Source organism: Sorex fumeus, unplaced genomic scaffold, assembly GCF_029834395.1.
Source record: "Sorex fumeus unplaced genomic scaffold, SorFum_2.1 ptg000037l, whole genome shotgun sequence".
Lineage (NCBI taxonomy): Eukaryota > Metazoa > Chordata > Mammalia > Eulipotyphla > Soricidae > Sorex > Sorex fumeus.
In genome coordinates this window covers 39731240-39749579 of record NW_026606094.1, presented here as the reverse complement: position 1 = coordinate 39749579, position 18340 = coordinate 39731240, and positions in this window count along the sequence as shown.

Sequence of the window (18340 nt, the reverse complement as noted above, 5' to 3'; positions counted from 1 at the left end):
GAAAGAAAAAGTGACTCAATATTTCTGAATATATTATGTATACATTGTGCAATATATTATTACATCCTGAAAAACATGATTTTATTATAAGAACTGTTTTTTTATTTAGATACAATAGAATGCAATCACTTGCAAAATTTTGGATTTAAGTCAAATAATACAAACAGTAATTTTGCCTCCAAATTAATCAAAATGGACAGGAATTCTTGCATGTGACTGACAGGATTTGATCCCTGACACCGTGTATGGTCCTCTGAGCACAGAATCAGAAGCAGGTCTAAGCACTTCAGAATGTAACCCAAAAAATACAAAGTAAATAAATATAAACAAGTCAAAGTCAGAACAGAAATTCAGACTTGAATATAAGCTTCAGGTAACTGGGTCCTTACTGCCCTTTTCTCCTGGTCTCTGATTCTCTTTATATTTTTCATGTTTATCTTCAGTTACTCTGCCTCTGTAGAAGGACCACTGTTAAATAGGAATGTAAGTTCTAAAGCATAATATTTATTGTTGCTACCTAATAAAGAAAATAAATAAATGACTGGAGAGATGGTACAGCAGGTAGGGTGCTTGGCTTTCACACAGCCAACCAGGGTTTGATTAAATAAAAAATAAATTAAAAACTGAGCTGCAGCCATGTTGACTCACTCACACAGCCCCGCTCTACAGATTTCCAACTAAATCTCCGAGGAGATGCAAGCCAAGGAGCTAAAATTCATGGGCACATCAGTAACCCCAACTGAGTACTACCAGGCACTCTCAGGAGGGGGGTTCAATATGTCGCTCCCTGCAGAAGCCTCAAATCACACCCCACTGATGCAGCCATGACAATGGCTCAATTCCACCACTTCACTACTTCTCTCTGCAGAGACACCAAATCATGGAAAATTTCAGTTACTCTTGGTCTCCAAGCTAAGAACACTGGGGTCTTTTCAACTCATTGGCCCAGGCTACAGATCCTAAAGTGTCTGGATCTTGTGGCCACATAGGCCACATTCAGATTTGTCAATACCGAAATTTCAGTAGGAGCACACCAAATTACAGGGGAAAGTACCATAGAAGCCAACTAAACTCAGTAAACAATAGCACTGAAGGCTCAACTAGTACCAAACAGCTTAGTAAATCCCTAGAAAAGAATTTAATAACCCCTTAGTGAGATATAACAATCTTGACATATTTTCTTTTATGAAAGTATTTTGATAATTACTTTAGCAATTTAGTTACAGCAAACAATATAAAGTTTTAAACAATATAAAGTTTTATTGTGTGCCTGGTAAGGGGGAAGCTTGGAGGGTGGTTTGGTAAATGGGGACAATGGTGGAGGAAAGGTCACTTTGTAGGGGAATTAGTGTTCGAACATTGAAAATCCATGACAACTGTATTGTGAACAACTTTGTAAACCTCAGTGAATAAATAAAGTATCTTCTTTACCAAAAAATAACAATTAGAAAAGGAAGAAAACAAGATCTCACTTGATCATCTATATGGTCCTGTCAGGCCATTCACATTTACTATGGAAGACTCTAAGACTTTGATATCAGATGACTGAAATTAAGTTCAACTATTTGGAGGCTAAGAAGGCAGTTCAGGTATTAGTACAGCTTAATTTATATATGTGATCATTTTTAATCTTGTTAAATTAGTTTTGTTTGGATTAATAATTACCACTATTTACAAGGAATTGTCTTTCAAGATTCAGTGACCAGCCAAAAATATTTTTCTGCCAAATATAAACTTTTCAGCCAAAAATTAAATAAGAGAAGGAAAGAAAAACAACTTTTTAATTATATTTTCAGAGTTATTATGCTGTTTTGAATCTGGCTTTTTCAAAGATATTTTTTCAAAACTTCCTAAGCCATTAAAAAAACTATGTTTTTCTTTAAGAACTAAAATCTGAGTTTGGATATAATTTTTAAGTGTTTGGCATTGAAAGAAAGATCTATCACCCTTCACATGAGGGAAATTTTTAGTATCAGAACAGGAAAGTTTTTTTCTTCATTCATATACTAAATGAGATTTTATGTCAACCATGAGGGTTGTAACAATAGTGAAAAACAGAGATTTTTTGAGAGGACAAATACTTCAGTCCTACATAAGGTCCTGTCACAAGTATAAATATGTCACAAGTATGAATATGTGCCAGATGTCACAAAATGAACTCCCTGGAATAAACAATGCATGAGAACTTACCCAAATATATAGTCAATGCATTTTATGTCTGACCCAATTTTACATATCTTTCTCTAACTCTGACACCCAAATGTGAAATGCAGCAGTCAGGGATATCACATGGATTTATGAGTTTCTCTGGAGTACTGGGGGGACTCAATGCCCCGAGCAAAGATTATAATCATTCGTATATGTAGGTTTCTTTCCTCCTCTGTGGCAGATGTAAAATTGATATCTCTTCTAGGAAATCACTGAAACATGACTCAAATCAAAGATAAAAGTAAGAAATATACTTAGTTATTTCTTAGCCCAAGTAAAAATATTAAACTGAATGAAACAAATAGTTTTTTTGTAGCAGATGACCATCTTTAATGAAATAGCCACACTGAGTTTCCCTGGGAGCAATTACTGATGAATATTTTTTAGATGGAATTGTGTACCCTATACCCTATAGTAATTCAGAAGCTAGTGAAGGCAGAGGTGGTAACTTTAGTACTTGTTAGCTTCAAGTTCAAATCAAATCCAAATATTTCATATTTTATAATACTTTTCTAAAAATCTCTGGAATCATATTTCTAGCACTGTATGTGCATGATATGCTGCTGCTGTAGTGGAAATATCACAGAATCATTTAGTCCACCAAGATCCATTCCGCAATTGACATTCAGATACGAGGCGCTCACCTGGACATTGCATATACACTTTATCAAATAATATTTTCAGCAATCCTTGAGGTAAGTACTTTTTCCTTACAAAAGATCTCTAAGGTATTAGACGGAGAGAGAGAACAAAAGGGAATGCCTTGCCACAGAGGCAGGGTGGGATTGGGGGGATTGGGGGTTGGAGGAATACTGGGATCTGTGGTGGTGGGAAATGGGCACTGGTGGAGGGATGGGTATTTGGTCATTGTATAATTGAAACCCAAGCACAAAAATTTGTAAGTCTACAACTGTACCTCATGGTGTCTCACTAATAAAAATTTTTAAAAATATGATAGGAATTTGCCAAAGTTCACATATGTTCATAACAAGTGGTAGGGTTAGATTCAAATCTGAATTTGAATGAGTCCAAGCAGATATGTTCCCCCAATAGTTCTGAAATTATCTATGTGGAGAGAGATTATCATGTTTTTAATAGATCATATTTTTAAAAAGACATGGAATAATTCAAGCATGCTAACCTTATACCATGGTTGAAAGAACTTCATTATGACTTCAAATACCCCTTTGTTTGGTTTAAATTGAGCCTTCACAAGACTTAGTCATAATTTTGAGATTTTTCTTTTTGCAAAGGGAGTACTTACAAAGAATTTAACATTTGGCCAGGTATTTGATTTTGTAACAAGAAAATCAGGGAAAAGCATTTGTTTCCTTTTTTTTTTTAACATACTTAAATAAAAAATGTCTCATCCAAAGAAATATGTTTGCAGGAAACTTCTGATTTCCTGCTTCAGTGCTGGCTCTATGGTGACCAACTGCAGAAAATTAAGAACAGGGTTACATAATGAAAACCAAGCTCTCTGAATCAGAACTAATGAATGAACCCTGATCATCAGCAGGTATCTCTAAATCTTACTATCCACTTTAACATGAACTAAATACTGCAATCTTCAGCACAGATAGCAGGTAAGAAATATGATTTAGAAACAGTAAGGTTGTTGATAAATCCTCTTTTACAGACAAATTTAAACTATGAGTTCAATAATACTTTATTTAGACACTCTATGAATGTCTGAATGTAAGCACACAATAAAAATTGTAAGTTACAATTTTAGCAATCAGCCAATTGCAATGAATCACCAGCAGCTTATACAATATACAAACATAACAAAGGAAGAAAAACAAAAAATAACATAAGTTTCATTCTCTATTCTAGAAATTTGCCTGCAGATCAACCTGAGATACATATATCAGCTTTATCCCCTCTAAGAAGCCCCATACTCTCTTGAGTTTCTGAGTCTCTCTCTCCCTCCCTCTCTCTCTCTCTTTTTTCCTCCCTCTCTCTCCCCTCCCCCTCTACTGCCCTCTCTTCTTTCACAGTTATCTAAATAACGTATTTCATTCCCCTCAAGAAAAACCCATAAAAATCAATAGCATAGTCACCATCCTCTTATTATCAATTAATAGCAATATACATTGAGATTCAAGGCTTCATGAAGACTGAAAGAGATAATAGGGGTCTATAGATGCGGTTCAACTGATAGAGCACATGCATTACATGCATGAGGTCCTGGGTTTGATCCCAACACCATATACTTTCCCACCCCCAGCACCACTGCATGTGTCCTTGGTCCAAAGTACCACAACATGTGGTCTTGGCATCCCCACCTCAAAGTTCACTACAACAATGCCAACAACAACTCAACAAGAGAAGTAGTATAATGAGTTAAATTTCAAATATTTACTGAGTCCACTTACTGCCCAAGATATGAGATAATGTTGACCTATTTCAAGCTCTTCATATTAACAACACCAAACAGTAAAATTTTTTTTAAAATGTCATATTAGAGTCCACTGAATTTTTCCAATTAAAATATGCTTCATTCCTTTAATATGGTACTTTATTCTCTTACATATCCTAAAGTAATGTCACTATATTTCTCAAAAAAATAAACAATAAGCAACATGTACTGAACAAATTTCACATGTAGATGAAGAAAATAATAACTTGGTCATTGATTTGGAAGGATAGAAATTTTCAGGAAACTCAAGCTGTATTGCATTGTTACTAATAAACTTGTTTTCTGTCATTCTAGGAGAGCCTCATCAGATAGTAGCCCACAAAATATTTAAAGGACATGAACTGAATCTGGCAGAAGACTAGACTATTGAACTGCTGCCAGAATAATGTTAGTAAAATACACAAATCTTTCCAGCAGGCAAAAGAAATATGCAAATGTCAAGTTACTCTTTTCTCTCATCTGGTGTAGAAGTGATAAACAGACTGAAGAGCAACTGTGTGTTGATTCCTCACTTTAATGCACTGACTTGTTAATCTAATAGCTTAGTTTTATGGGCCAGCTATTTCAAATCAAGAGTTGCACTCCACAAACCCATATTTTACAATACCAACTGTGCAGCAGATATAAACGAGTACTGTAAGCACATGAATCAATGAGACACATGAATAAACATGTCCATGAGGCAGTTGAGTACTGTTAAAAGAAAAGCAAACAGTAGTTGAAGAAAAAGAAAAAAAGCTGTTCTTGGGAAATTTATATTTAATCATCTGACTCCTAATGACTTTGAAAATTGAAAGTAGAAAGCTACATCACTAAAATAGTAAATATTCCTGTGTGATACTGATTTTTTTGCATAAAATGTGTATTCTGATTTTGATTACTTTAAATCTCTCACTCCTATAAACACTGACTACCTCAAAGAAAAAGAAATACTGACACACTTGAAGTGTTTTTGCAGACCTCATTTTAATATTTTAGTTTTGCATTAAGTACTGTGTGTAAAAACTTAGGGTTCATTTGAAGTCAGTTCAGTGAACTATTATGCACACACACATACACACACATATATATATATGTATCCATAATATATGTTTCAAATGTTTTTAAAGGGGCTTTAACTTCCTATTACCTTAGAAAGACATAGAATTTGAATATGGATTGAAATGTAGAAACTAAATAGAACTTCAGTTTCAGGACATAGCTCATGTTTACCATCAAGGAATATTTTGTGGAATAGATGATAAACACTAATTTCCAGAATTAACTGATTTGAAGCAGAAGTCTACTGGTACTGCCAAGAGAGTCTGAGAAACCATTAACACATTAAGAAATATGAGTGGTTTTGCCTGTCACCTCTCTGGTTTTATCTCAAATCGTCCCTACGCATGGATGAAAGAAAAAATCAGACTCATTGATCTTATTACCATATTTCATTAATTCTAAGACATTCTCATAACTTTAATCCCCTGAAACTATGTTGTGTCTTTAATCTATAGCATCTTTCAATTAGAAGAATTTTTCTTTTTTTAATGAATATAAAATGAATGTGCATGCTACTATTGTTGGCATTTTGAATAGATGAAATATATATTTTAATATCACTAATTCTTAATTTAATATAACTTCAAATTAGTAAAAACCAAATACATTAATTATAGAATTATGTTTTTTACAATAACATTTTATTAATTTTAACTAGCCTAATAGCAGTTTATAGCTTAAAGGCATTCAACGAAATATATGAACTTGATAGGATTATATTGTTTAAGTAGTAACAGTAAATGAAATACAGCTTAATACTTACCCATCTGTGTTATTATTTTATATATGCACTTCTCTTATTTAACTTCAAAGCAATCGTATGTACCAGGAAGCTGTAAAACAATAAAAACATTTTTATGCTTAAATTATTGACACACAGGGAAATAAAAATCAATAATATACATGAAAAATCAAATACTTCCTATTTATTGATAAGGCAGATGCATGGAAATGTGGTCTAGCTGAAGAAAAATGGTTCCTTAATACAAAAAAGTTGAAAATATTACCTCCCCACCAATACAGATGAGACAAAAATAACATTATTCTCATCATACAAAGGAAACCTGGCTTCTGCCGCATTAGGTTTCCTTTGTATAATGAGAATAATGGCTGGCCTATGCGACAGAAAACTGGAAAAGCATTCGCAATGCCCGCCTGTCCTTTGCCAACTACAATACCAAGATGACTGCCTTCCAACATCCTGATGGATCTATCACATCTTTCAATAGCCAAATCCACCTGCCCACATACCAAATTCCGCAGGATGGATATGTCCTTCCCAACGTTCTCCTTTCCAAAATCCAACACTCCATTTCATCGGTAAAGAAGTGAATAGCACCCGGCCCAGACAAGGTGAGACCCAAACACCTGAAGAATCTGCCGTCAATATTCATCAATACACTGGCTCGGCTCTCCACATGCTATTTGTCTGAATGCAGGTTCCATCCCAAATGGAAAACCAGCAGGACTGTACTACTGTATAAGAAGGGAGACATCCACAACATTGGCAAATATCACCCGATCTGCCTGTTGTCTGTCATCTACAAACTGTTCACTCGAGTCATCCTGAATAGGATTGGCAGAACACTAGGTGAAGGACAACCATGCGAGCAAGCTGGTTTTTGAAACAATCAGTATAATCAACCATATCCACATGGTAACCAAGTTCATTGAGGTTTCTCAGAAGTTCAAGATGCTGCTCTGTCTATCGTTCATTGATTTAAAGAAGGCTTTTGATTCTCTTGAGATGGAAGTGGTCATCAAAGCCCTAGCCAAACAGGCCATTCAAACTCAATAGCATCAGGATCCTCCATAAGCTGTATTAGAGATTCACTACCAGGATCTCACCATTCTACAAGGAAGTGATCATCGACGTTCAGCAGAGTGATACCATTTCACTGAAACTCTTCAGTGCCATCCTCGAGAACATCATGCAACAACTGGAATGGGAAGGAATGGGAGTGAAGATAGATAGTCGAGAATTACACCATGTCCGCTTCACTGATGACATCGTTCTAATAACACTAATAATAATAATAAACATTAGCCAAGTGGCACAATTGCTGGCCAACTTCGTCCGTGAGTGTCGAAAGGTCGTACTGCAGCTGAATCTCACAAAGACAATGTTCATGAGACACAGAAGCGTTCCAGACGTTCCATTCACTCTCATGGAACAAACATCTCCGAAAGCAGCTTTATAGGTACTTAGGTCGAGAAATCAACATGATGAACAAACTGGCACCAGAGCTGCGCAGGAGGAAGAGAGTGGCCTTCAAGAGCATGTAGAAATAGCTAAGAGGACAAAGAACCTCCAGGTCCGGGCACATCTCTTCAACTCCACCTTTCTTCCTGCATTAACATATGCCTCAGAGACCTGGGCCCTACAAAAACAGGATGAGCATGCTATTCAGGTCTCTCAAAGAGGAATTGAAAGAGCTATGCTTGGAATATTACACTTCACTCAAGTGAGAGAAGGAATCTGGAGTTCTGACTGCCACTGATGATCGAATATCAGGAACCCTGTCTCATTTGCCAAGACTTCAAAAATCAGATGGGCTGGACACATAATGAGATTTGGAGACTACCACTGAACTAAAGCCATAACCAACTAGATTCCATGGGATGTCAAAAGATCGTGTGGCTGCTCACCTATGAGATGGTCAGACTTCTTCATCAAGACCCTGAACGAATGGTTTGAGGCTCTTCGTGTTCCTGGAGGAAGCAGATGCCTTTGGGCTACACTAGCACATGACAGGGACAAGTGGAGGCATTACACGCGCCCACTTGAGCAAATTGATGAGTAACAGGATGTCAAGTGATCAAGTGATACAAAGGAAAACAAAGATATAAACAAGTCCACTGTAAAATGGAAAACAAGAGTGACTTTTCAAAAATTATTATCAACAGTCTCTTTGCAATAACCAATTTGTTCAACTTTTTTCTTCACAGATATGGAACATATGAATTTCATGACTACCCTCCTAATTCAGCAAATTGCTGAATCTCTATGTACTTGTGTTTGCTGAGCGAATAAAAAAGCAGTATCTGCCTTAAAGAGAGCATACTAAAAGAAACAACCAGTACATGTTACACTAAATGCTTATGTAAGAGTCTGGTCATAGTAATAAATTAGTCAATGTACACGTAACCATATGGACTTACCATTTCAAACTTAAAAATAAAAAGTTTAACAGCAATTTATGTTCAACCTATTACTATGTGACAGAATCATATTTGACTTCATTTCAAGATGAAGCATGAAATCACAAAGATTTTTGTTTGGTTGGGGGCCACACCCAGAGGTGTCCAGGGCTAACTACTGACTGCTCAGTGATCATGACTGGCAAGGGCTTAGGGGATCATAAGGGGTGCCAGAGATCAAGCTCGGGTCATCCTCATGCAAGTCAAATGTCCTATCCTTAAGTACTATCTCTACTGCACCATCACTTAATCACTTAATCACTTAACTTCCCGTTAGTCGTCGATTTGCTCGAGCGGGCGCCAGTAACGTCTCCATTTGTCCCTGTCGCGTGCTAGTGTAGCCCAATGGCATCTGTTCGCTCCGGGAATATGAAGAGCCTCAAACCGATCGTTCATGATCTTGACGAAGAAGTCTGACCATCTGGTAGGTGGGCGGCCACACGGTCTCTTGACATCCCGTGGAATCCAATCAGTAGCAGCTCTAGTCCAACGGTCGTCTTTAAATCTCATTACGTGACCAGCCCATCTGATTTTCGACACCTTGGCAAATGAGACAGCGTCCCTGATCCTTGATCGTCGACGGATGTCAGAACTCCGGATTCGTTCTCTCATTTGAGTGAAACGTAATATTCCAAGCATGGCTCTTTCTATTCTTCTTTGGGAGACCTGAATGGCGTTCTCATCAGGTTTGCGTAGGGCCCAGGTCTCTGAGGCATATGTTAATGCAGGAAGAACAGTGGAATCAAAGAGATGTGCCCAGAGCCAGAGGTTCTTCGTCCTCTTAGCTATTTCTTCAACGTTCTTGAAAGCATTCCAAGCCGCTCTCTTCCTCCTGCGCAGCTCGGGTGCCAGGTCATTTGTCATGTTGACCTCTCGACCTAGGTACACATAGCTGTTGCATTCAGAGATGGTCGTTCCATTGAGAGCAAATGGGGCATCAGGAACAAGGCTGTTTCTCATAAACATTGTCTTCGTAAGATTCAGCTGTAGTCCTACCTTTCCACACTCACGGTCAAAGTCAGCCAGCATTTGTGCCGCTTGGCTGATGTTTGGTGTTATTAAAACAATGTCATCAGCAAAGCGGAGGTGGTGTAGTTGCCGACCATCTATCTTCACTCCCATTCCTTCCCATTCCAGTCGTCGCATGATGTTCTCGAGGGTGGCACTGAAGAGTTTCGGTGAAATGGTATCACCCTGCCGCACCCCTCTCTTGACATCAACGATCACTTCTTTGTAGAATGGTGAGATCCTGGTAGTGAATCCGCAATACAGCTCACGGAGGATCCTGATGTATTGGGCTTGAATGCCCTGATTGGCTAGGGCTTCAATGACCGCTTCCGTCTCAACAGAATCAAAGGCCTTCTTTAAATCAATGAACGTTAAGCAGAGCGGCATCTTGAACTCCCGAGAAACCTCAATGAGCTTGGTTATCGTGTGGATATGGTCGATGGTGCTGAATCCTTTGCAGAACCCTGCTTGCTCGCATGGTTGTCCTTCATCTAGTGTTCTGCCAATCCTATTTAGGATGACTCGAGTGAACAACTTGTAGATGACAGACAATAGGCAGATCGGGCGATAGTTGCCAATGTCATGGATGTCTCCCTTCTTGAACAGTAGTACGGTCCTGCTGGTTTTCCATTGGGACGGAACCTTGCATTCAGACAGGTAGCGAGTGAAGAGCTGAGCCAGTGTATTGATGAGTACTGACGGCAGGTTCTTCCGGTGTTCAGGTCTGACCTTGTCTGGGCCGGGTGCTGTTTGTTTCTTTACCGACGAAATGGCATGTCAGATTTCGGAAGGGAGAACGTTGGGAACGACATACCCATCCTGTGGAATTTGGTATGTCGGCAAGTGGACATGGCTCTCGAAGAGATTTGAATAGAAGTCATGGATAATCTTCTCCATTGCCGTTCTGGAGGATGTGATGGATCCATCAGGACGTCGGAGGGCAATAATCTTGGTCTTGTAGTTGGCGAAGGACAGGCGGGCCTTACGAATACTTTTCTCGGCTTCTGCCGCATCTACCAGTACTTCTGCTCTTCTCTCTTTGAGGTCTTCCTTGATCGCATCTCTGCACTGCTTTGCAAGCTCGGACATTAGCTTGCGGTTGCCTGAGGCATGCGCCAAACCACGCTGGTGAATTAGCTCAAGAGTTTTTGAAGATAGGCGACTTTTTGTGGCTATCTCTCTCTTGGCGTTCCTCACACATTCATGGAGGTGCTGAACCAGTCGATCGTATTCCTCATCAATGTTGTCAACAATGGCATCTTCCCATGTTGCCGCAATAGTACCAAAGAGTTCCCAGTTGGTGGTCATTCTGGGAGTTCTCTTTTTGAACTTTGCAGCCCTTTCTCCCCGCTCTGTGAAGTAGAATTTTGCACGAAGGAGACGGTGGTCCGATCCCGTTCGAAATTTTGGGACAACAGCGACATCAGCCAGGCAAAACCATCGATTGAATATGATGTGGTCTATTTCGTTGTGGAATCGTCCACCAGGAGACTCCCATGTCCATCGTTTAGATTCTGCCTTCTGGAACTGTGAGTTACCATGAATGGTCTTGGTCGACATGATGAACTCAGACAGTCTCTCACCCTGTTCGTTCCATTCTAGGCCATGGGTCCCGATGTGAAGTTCTTCAGCTGATCTTCTCGGTCCTATCTTGGCATTAAAATCACCCACAATGATCTTGTAGAAGGTGTGGTCTTCTTTATTGAACTTCTCCAGCTCCATGTAGAACTTCTCGATTTCTCTTTCATCATAATGAGATGTTGGTGCGTAGACAAGGAAGATAGAAACTGCAGGCAGTGAGCCACATCTATTCAAATGTAAACGTCTGATTCGGGTTGTTAGGCATTCGAATGAATCAATGCTCTTGGCCAAGTTTGTGTTGACAAGGACACCGACGCCTCCAACACCTCTTTTATCGCATGTTCCGAGGAACAATTCTTCTCCAGTGTCGAAAATGGCATGGTGAGATTCGTGCCTTCTTGTCTCGGTCAGACCAATGATGTCGTACTTGATCATTCGCTCTTGTACCATCAGGTCCTCGATGGATGCATCTGATGCTAGCGTACGTGCATTGAAAGTACAGACGATCATTTTTGTCTTCCTTCGTTGTGGCAGCCTAGGTCGGCCTTGAGATTTTGTCGGCCTCTCCTTTCTCATCCTTCTCAGTGCTGCCATGTCGGTGAAGCCTTCAGGGTCAGGTGAATGAGACCAGTTGTAGTTACTGGTTTTGGCACTACTTCCACTACCCAGCCGTCGCCACACTCCAGGACGCTTTCCGGACCCGCGCGGCAGCTCCGGCCGAGACCCACGCACAACTGAAGACCCACAGAACAAGATAAGTGGAACTCTCTGAGACCTTGGACTCCAGGCTCGGCGGACCCAGGGAGAGAGCTTCTCTGCTTGCTCCCACCACCACTGGTGACAAAGGGATTCTAATCAGGAGCCCCACCCTACCCTGCCCTGTCTGCTTCCATCAACCACCCAGGGATCGAATTGTGCACAGGAGACCCACCCTACCCAGATAAATAACCCACTGGCAGACTTCCACTCTCGACACTACTTCCACTACCCAGCCGTCGCCACACTCCAGGATGCTTTCCGGACACATCATAAGACACTAAATACCCATCTTCTGGAATTGTCGTACCATATTTGATAGGGTTCAAGTATGGTAACACCTACAAGGGTTATTAGAGGTCACCCCAAAAGCCTCTATCCCTCTTGGAAAGTCTGGCAAGCTACCGAGAGTATTCCGCCCGCACGGAAGAGCCTGGCAAGCTATCCGCTGTGTATTCGATATGCCAAAACCAGTAACTGCACCATATCACAAAGATTTTTATTAAAGATAGAAATCAAAGAAGGTGATTTCCATGAAAATGCTTCAGTACTTGCTTGGCATAAAAATCGTCAGAATCCCTGTCAAAGAAAGTGGAAGCTTCTCTGATTTGATACTAAAAGATAAAAGATAAAGGCCCTCCCGTTGTTCATCAATTTGCTCGAGCGGGCCCAGTAACGTCTCCATTGGAGACTTTGTTGTTACTGTGTTTGGCATATCGAATACGTCACGGGGAGCTTGCCAGGCTCTGCCGTGCGGGCGAGATACTCTCGGTAGCTTGCTGGGCTCTCCGAGAGGGGCGGAGGAATCGAACTCGGGTCAGCCATGTTGGCTGCATGCAAGGCAAACGCCCTACCTCTGTGCTATCGCTCCAGCCCCATTTGATACTATCCCATTCAAACATCTAACCAGAAGATAGGATTTTTCTGATCATCAAATTTTCTGCTCTATTACTACAGTTATGACAAGCAAGCATGAAAATTAAGTAGCACTGTACCATTGTTCTCCCGTTGTTCATTGATTTGCTCGAGCAGGCCCAGTAACATCTCCATTGTGAGACTTGTTGTTACCGTGTTTGGTAGTGTTTGGTATATTGAATACGTGTAGCTTGCCAGGCTATGCCGCGGGGGCGAGATACTCTCAGTAGCTTGCCGGGCTCTCCGAGAGGGGTGGAGGAATCGAACTCGGGTAGGCCATGTTGGCTGCATGCAAGGCAAATGCCCTACCGCTGTGCTATCGTTCCAGCCCCAAGAGGGATGGAAGAGCCCCAAGAGGGATGGAGAGCCCCAGCTCTCCAAGAGGGATGGAAGAATTGAAACGGGCTCAGCCTGGTCAGCTGGGCGCAAGGCAAATGCCCTACAGCTGTGCTTTTATGGAAATGTCAAAAATTGAATAACCTGTCTTCTTTCCTGTCCCTTTAATGTGCTTGTTACTGAACTTGCAACACAGCCACTACTCATAAAATAATAATAAAATAATCAAAATACTAACAGGCAAAAATAACTTTTTGATTGCAAGATTTCATTTCTCCAGGTTTAATAAATAAAATCAAACAAATTATTGTTCATCTTCCTTTCTCAAATTTTTAGAAAAAATAAAAATATTTTTAAATGCAAGGACTATAAAATACTTTGCTCAATTGTCCATTTTTTAAGTAATGCTCAATTTTAAATAACTAATAATGTCCAGTTTTAAGTTCCAGATGTTTGAATTTTTTATTATCTTCAGAATCCTAGAAGAGAATGATTTCATCTCTCAATATCATAGAATCATCAAAGACAATATCAGATGTATCCAGTATTTCCATATGAGGAAGAAGCTTCCTCATTTTTACAAAAGAGTACAAAAGGCTGTTTTCTCTACTTTCTTTGACATATTTCTTTATCTGATTTTGTCATTTTCATAATTCCTTTCACAATTAATTTGTCAGTATCCATTAAAGTGTTTTGTAAATATAAGTTCTTAAATACATAACAAAATATTGTAAGACTTCCTTATTCCCTGTGAAGAGTAAAATCAGTATTGACTTAATAGAGCTCTTATTTCTTTGCTTTGTTCTTTGTAATTTTGTCATTAAGTATGTTTATGCCTTTGATAATAAATGCCAAAGAAAACATAATACTAATATTTCCCCTTTTTAATCTTCTAGAAAAATACACATTTCTTCTTTCCTAATAATTAATCACAGTTCATTATGGCAATGTTTAAAAAACAGAGACCTTTGAATATTTATATTCACCATATAAATGAGTATATCTGTAGCATTTTTATATTTCAATGCATAGTTGATAAATGATTTCATCTCTCAAAAGATTCTGTACAGTTGAATCTGTTGGGTAATTTCATCCAATCTGAGCTGTAATTTTACAAGCTGACTTGCAGCTTGTTTTTCTGGGGAAAAAAATTGATCTTTCAGTGGCATTTTGAACATATGAAGAGGAAACTAAAAGCTAAACATATGGAAGATGAAAGAGGAAACAATTTAATTGAAGTAACAAGAATAACAATATAGACATAAAAAAACATTTATATAAATATTGAAATTAGGTGGCTGGACATAAGTGTAAAACCTAGGCCACTACTTAATGGAAGGAGTAAAGCGCCAGAGAAAATTGTATTATATGATCAAATAAACTTACCAGATATCCAATTATTTAAGAGTAATTGTGTATTCTTGGAGTGACAGCACTGATACACTGGAGACTAGGCTAAATGGAATTAGCACCCATTTATTTTCCTTGAGAAATATGGCACTAATGACACTGTAATCTATGAGTGTGGTAACGTTATCATTCTCTAGCTATATATTTCTACAAAGAGTAATTTTTTTTTCTGAATTCTCAGTTTTCTGGTATGAAAACTATTTACAGAAAAAATTTGGGAGAGGATTTTTGGTTCATATATTTAAAATGACACATTATTTTTGTGAATTAGTATTTTTTTCTAGGTGCAAAAGTGTAAATTAAATTTCCTAAAAAATGAAAATCTAAAGGCACTTATTAAAGTTTTAGTGTTGTTACATAAAAATCTTCCGAATTTAGCTTGAAGTCCAACCTTTATTATAGCATGTGATCATAAGTCAAAGAACTTTCTATATCTACTATCAAAAATACATAACAGTTGAGAAAAAATAAAAAGGTGTGTTTAACATTTATAAATCTCATATTTGTCATTCAACACTCACAGGAACAGATGAATAGAAAGAAGATCTTTATTGGCAAGGAGACAACCTAAAAGTTGAGAAGCTATTCTGGACAACAACATAAGCTATCAGGAAAACTTCAAAATGAAAAAGTAGGCAAGATTTGATTTGATGCTTCACAAACTTAGGATGACATAATAGCCTTATGATGTTTTTGAGAAATTTTCTGCGTGTATTTCAGAGGGAAACATGGGCATATGAAGTTGAAGAACATATAATGGACACATATAATCACATATGTGTCAAATATTAAAAAAAACAAACAGTGATGTCATCAGGGTCATGGTTTTTCAGGGAGTACTCAGGGGATAGATAACTGTAGAGCAAAGAAGGCTCTGCTGTCTGTCTTCACTCACCAACTTCATCTACTCTGGATCTGGGAGTCCTTATAAAAACAAACAATTTTAATTTTTGGTCCCTCAAAGCCAAAGGGATATCTTCCAGGGACGGGTTGTCACACTGTGAAACTCCAGTCTCCAGCCAATATAAGTAGTTATCCTGATCTGTTTTTTGGTTTTTTGCCTCTTTAATCCTAGAGTTCATCTCACTTTTGGTGAGAATAAAAGGCGATAGAATGGCATATAATTTTAGTTATATGATTACATAGACTAATAGGCATAAGACATTTTAGAGAGGTTATCAATACTTAAAGAATAGCATTTAAACCATTTCAAGAAAAATGGTTGCATATTGAGAGCATCAGGGGAGACGGGAAACGTTGTTTTATAACTCCAAAATAATACACACAAATAGAAGTCTTGCTTACAGATTAATAGAATCAAAGTTCTTCAGAATCTAGTTGAACTTTAAACAGTCCTGTTAATGTTTATGACTTTGAGGACAGCTCGTGTTTATACAATATTTTAAAATTTTCATTAGAAAATCCATGTCTCTAAATGCATATACTAAACATGACAGATGGGCCATTTCATTACTTTTTAGTAATTTGAATGGAGTAATCCAAGATGGTATAAAAAAGGGTAGAAATTTAAATATGACCAAAAAAAAAATCTTCAAAGGCCCAAACATTCATGGAATTTTTTAAAAATTTGTCAACTACAGGCATAATACTCATGACCTAAAACAAGTGTAGCAAAGGATACCCAAGTTTATAGGGAGGACATTATTATTAACATCTCTTCCCACCAGAGTTCTTAGTTTGCTGAGCAAATAACCAAATTATGTTCCCTATGGTACCTGCCAACCAAGTTGAGAATTAGTAACTGTCTTATGCGAGGATACTCTACAGTCAGTAAAGCAGAGAATTTGGATTAATAAATAGATATTTTAATCCCAGATAATCCAGTGACCTTGTATCTGAATATGGAGATCTTACATGATAATGGGACAGAGCAATTAACTTTCAAAGGACAAATGACTTTCGATTACAAATAACAACAAACACATAAACAACGAGTGGAGGTTAAATCATAGGACAGAGCTGCTTTAAACCCAATATCTTACACACAAAAAAAGAGAAAGACAAAAAAAGAACCTCTGAAAACTGAATGTCTGAAAAAGAAAAAAATATTTGTTTAAAATGCATATATTTTAGAAAACTTCTAAATAAAAGAGTTTAGAGATACTCAGCTTTTTTTTTATTGTTATTTATTGAGGGACAGATTACCCTTCTGACTAAGACTGATTCTAAATTTTCCTGTGCCAAGCCTTGGTGTGAATGAGTTCAATCCTGAGAGGTCAGCTTCGGATGGACTTGTCATGCACTTCTATGGGTGTATGCAACAATTTAGGGTTCAACAATGTTAGAGGATGTTCAAGATTCCCATTATTACAGGACCCTTTATCCATAAGTGGGCTGGAGCGATAGCACAGCAGTAGGGCATTTGCCTTGCGAGCAGCCAGCCTGGCCAAGCTGGGTTCGATTTCTCTGCCCCTCTCGGAGAGCCCAGCAAGCTACCAAGAGTATCTCGCCCGCACAGTAAAGCCTGGCAAGCTATCCATGATGTATTCAATATGCCAAACACAGTAACAAGTCTCAAAATGGAGACGTTACTGGGCCCGCTCAAGCAAATTGAAGAACAACGGGAGGGCAGTGTTTGTTTGTGTTTGTTTACCCATAAGTATTGTGCTCTCTATATTTTAAAGTTAGTTTCGGGCTTGCTCTTCAAAGCCCATGATCTCCGTTGAAATGTCTCTCTAACTTTTTCCTTGCCTATTTTCACTCTAGAGATATTTGTGTTCTCTCTTAAATACACATTTCTCCCTATCTTTCCCCCTCACATCTTCCAAAATAAATTTCAATTAAAAATACTATTTTGCTTCATCATTTCACTTTTTCCTGAAATTCTTTTCTGTGAGGAAAAGGCTAGGGACTCACAATGCCTCTGTTGAGGTTAGGAATGACCTGAGTCAGGCCAGGCATTTCCCTGAGTGCTAGTGGCCCAAGTATGTTGAGCGGAGACATGGAAACATTCATTTCTTAGTCTACCTCTTTTGCTCTGCTCTTTACCAAGCCACAGACAAAATTTGCTTTCATTTGGGGGGTGGGAGAGGTTGTTGAAGGCACTCCTAGCAAAATGGGGGTTTCTTAGAGCTCTGTTCTCAGGAATTCCCCATGTAGTACTTGGTGGACCATGTGGTGCTAGGGATGGAAACAGTCTATCATATATACTATGTCTTGGTCTCACATTTTTTAGTTTTATCTTATGGGACAGGAGTGGAAGTTGTTGAACTAGATGAGAAAATTAAATCAGTGAAAAAAGTAAAGTTAGTTTCATATGAGCCACATAAAGCGCTGTTAAAGCTAGAATAGGTGCCTCCCATCTTCATCTTTAGAGTCACTATTTGAAAGCCACAGTGCATATGCCAGGTTTGAGAACAGGGAATGTAATAATGAGTGAAAATGGGTCACTAATCACAAGAAAATTACATTTAATGGAGAAGAGATAGATAAACAATTTTG